At 36.5% G+C, this 3897-nt stretch overlaps 1 long non-coding RNA gene across 1 annotated transcript; it reads left to right on the forward strand.

The window, feature by feature from the left end:
- Positions 1 to 1580: 1580 nt before the first annotated feature.
- On the forward strand, positions 1581 to 3891 carry LOC111871575. The gene is made up of 3 exons (XR_002844056.2): positions 1581 to 1725; positions 2033 to 2132; positions 3609 to 3891. It is a non-coding gene; the product is annotated as an uncharacterized LOC111871575 (long non-coding RNA).
- The last annotated feature ends 6 nt before the right edge of the window (positions 3892 to 3897 follow it).

The following is a 3897-nucleotide window of genomic DNA, read 5'->3' on the forward strand; positions in this document are numbered from 1 at the left end:
AGACATTTATGAGTAGAGGGGAATTGGCCCTTGATTTCTTCATGACCGTTGCAATTCATATATTTCGAAAATTGCTCCTGACTGGTGTTCACAAATTTAAAAATTACTTTATAAGTCTCGCAATATATATTGCATTCCCACGTTTGCTAAGCGATGGTTGGAGAAGAGAGTCAAAGCGCAGACTTTTTTAAACAATTCTAGCGTCTGCGGGACTTGTAATATCTTTACCTAGTTTCACGGCTCTAAATATTTACTGAATTAAGTCGAAATAGTTTACTTATTGGACAACAGAGGCAGTGGGCATAAACATGAACTATGTGATCAATTAGAAACACTATTTAATATATTTTAATTAATTTGTATAATATACTTCTTGTAAGCAGACAGAATACAATTAAAAAAAGATAAATCTATCCTTGTAACAGACCCTGAAGGACAATAGGTTTGTGAGACATCGAGGTTCCCACATTTTATAGACAACAGATGGCTGTGAGTTTTTCAGCCTTACGCGCCGGCCGCCCTTTACCCCCCACTAAGATTCCTGGTACTCATTTCTGTGTTAGAGGTTGAGTCGAACTCAGGTTCATAGTGCAGCTGGAAGGATTAGATAAATTGAAAAATTCAATGACCTCATCGGGAATCGAACCCGCGACCTTTCGACTTGTAGCATAATGCCTCAACTAATTACATTACCGCGTGCTCTCAAAATACAAGTAGATAGGTAAATTACATGGGTAGGTGCAGATGTTTTCTTAAGATTACAGCTAGCCTCTTCACCGGTTCGTACCATGCATTTTCAAGAATGAACGTATATATATATATTTGCACTTTCCCATGGAATTCTGCACTTTCGGATACGTCATGATGACGTGTTCTGACATTCTGATTCAGCTCTTCGGTGTTTACGTAGTGCGGAAATGGGCAATATTGCTGATTTCAGAGGTATATACTGCCCTGCACATTTAGGGTCGAATCGTGGGCAACGTTTCCCATGGGTGCAAACACCCAAGAGCGAAATTAGCTTCAACATGTAAGTACCGTGAAAGCCCAGAATCATTAATGTTAATCATAATTTATGAATCTGTTCATTATTAGTTAAAATGTTGAAAGATACGCAGACACAATTGAAAAATTGGCCACATTTTATTCTCATAAAGCAGATTTATACGACGGTACGAAAGGCTTTGAAGAAGAAACTTTTATACGTCAGAAAAGTAATGTGGATTTCAATTGAAGAATGACATCTCCTGAGATGTGACACCGTGTACATATTGTTTCATCCGTTTTTATCTTCTATATGGAGGCAATACGTACCTCTGAAACGTAGATGCACAGCTACACGATGCAAAATTAAGGAGTCCACAATATTAATACGTTTAGGACTGATGTTGTAGCCGTAATAGTAGGGTGCATGGACAAAGCGATATAGTAGGTTACACAGTTATCAACTGCGCTGCCGACGTCTGCGGCACATAGTTAGGTGTTATTTGTCGAACCTAAGGTAATTTTCGTTCATAGATGGCAGAAAGGTAGATAAGACATTATGTCGTATTACGGCAACATTTTCTGCTAATTTCTCGTTCCTGCGTTTACGAAAACTCCAGTATACTCCGAGTACATGTGAGCACTTTGGTAGAAGGTTGTGATTTTGAATTTCCGTTGAAGTTTTTGGGCGTTGGCTCAGTAATACTGCGTATTTTGTAAGTTTATGTGTGCGCCTTTGAGGTATGTCGTGCAATTAACTAGATTAATTAGTAAGTAGGGATTTTGATTTGATGTTGTAGAACGGGGGCCGACATTTACGCACGAATTTAAATCTGTGTGTTATTTTTGTATATGGATTATTATGCTTACTACGCCTACTGAAATTAAAAACAGACATGAAGTCAAAAAGTGTTGCTACGATATTTCATCGAATTCGTATTTCTGTATTTTAAGCATCTTTCGGTCTAGCCTAAAGAAGGACCGTAGAATCTCAAGAAACTCTGAGTGTACTGTGATTGTGTTATAATTTTTGTATTTTTTCTTGCAGGATAAATGGGAAGAATAAGAAAATGTTTTGCTCCTGGGTGCGTGTCATGCAGTGAACACACTGGAATCAAATTCTTCTAGTTTCCCAGGGATTCAGCACGGTATGGGTCAGATGTAAAATATTATTATAAAACATAATGTAAAATTTTGGCCAGTGTTATTAAAGGAGCTAAAATCTTCACTATAATTAATTTCTAATTCTAGTAACAAAATGAAAACTACCTGGACCATTATAAAATCAGAGAGAGGTAGAAAAATTAATAATGCAGGTATACAGTTTTTAAACATTGATGAGAAGTTAACTGATAATGATGATGTGATTACAGATTCTTTTAATAATAATTTTTGAACAATAGCAGACAAGATCAATTCCAGTAATGCAAATGTTGGCCACATAGAGTCAGATGCTGACAAATAGTCAAATTATCTGTCTCGAGCTTTCACGATTCCCTTTCCAAAAATTAAACTGAACCATACCTCTACCAAATAAAATATAATTAAGTATTTAAAACCAAAAAAAATGTAGTGGGTATGATGAAATTCAGCTTTAAAAATCAGCACGCCTTTCATTAGCTCCTTATTACATATTTGTAACAGATCTCTTTCAACTTATGTCTTCCCCACTTGGTTGAAATATTCAGAAAAAAAACCATTGTTCAAAAACAGATAAAACTAATGTGACTAACTACAGAACTATATCATTACTGACATCATTTTCAGAAGTTGTTGAAAAGGTTATATATATGCAAGACTGCACCAGCATATAATGAGTACCAACATAATAGAAAATGAACAAAATGGTTTTAGGAGTAATTCATCTAAAAAATGGCCTCCCACAAATTAATTAATGATATATTAAATGTACTGAATAATAAAATATTAGTGGGTGGCATTTTCTGTGAGTTGAAGAAAGCTTTTGACTGTGTCAATATCTGTCTTATCTCTCTGTCTGCCTGCCTGCCTGCCTGAAGTAGAATTTTATGGGTCAGTTGGTAAGGCCAATGCATTGATAAAATCCTATCTCAAAGATAGCTACCAAAGGGTTGTAAATTAATTTTACTCATTGGAGGATTATTTTAACTTTATATTAATTAATGATCTTGGTCTGTTATATGCTGGATGCCTAGAAGTATATTTTTGTTTCATTATAGTAATCTCGTGTCATATTAGTGTGTTGCATTAATTTCTATGCCGTATGTCAAGATTGGCAAAATTTTTAGGTCGAAACGCTTCATAGCAGTCGTCATTGATAATCAGCTGAGATTTTTTATTCCATGCGAAGCAACTATTGCAGATGCTACTCTTTCTCTGACATGGTTCGTGAAGTTTCTTCCATTCATTTGAAAGGTGATCCCCAGATACTTAAATTCAGTTATGAGTTCCAGAGGTTCTTCCCCATAGAGAATTCTGTCCGTAATAGCTCATCTTCCTCCCTTTCTGAACATCATCATGACGGTTTTTGTTCTGTTTGGAAGCAGTTCGTTCTTGTTGGCCCATTCTGTGACATTGTTGAAGGCTGGCTGTCTGCATAGAGCTTGACATTTTCTCATTCTGTATTGCTTTTGTTATGTCCACAGTGGCTATTACAAACAGCAGCGGGCTGAGGGTGTCTCCTAGAAGTACCCCGTTCGACTGTTGTAAAGGTTGTGTTATTATACTCGTCATCACGGATCAATACATCGTCAGCATGTGCACCGTGACAACCTCTGAAGAATTCTGTAGATGATCTGTGTTCACAGAGTCTCTGAAGATAATCCTTCAAGGCTGTAGTTTCCATTTGAATTTGGTTGGTTATGTTAATGTTCGGCTCGTCTCAGCACAAATGAATCATTTGGTAATTATACGATATTACAGGCCCGGAGATGA

The sequence above is a fragment of the Cryptotermes secundus genome, unplaced genomic scaffold (genome assembly GCF_002891405.2).
Source record: "Cryptotermes secundus unplaced genomic scaffold, Csec_1.0 scaffold1720, whole genome shotgun sequence".
Classification (NCBI taxonomy): domain Eukaryota; kingdom Metazoa; phylum Arthropoda; class Insecta; order Blattodea; family Kalotermitidae; genus Cryptotermes; species Cryptotermes secundus.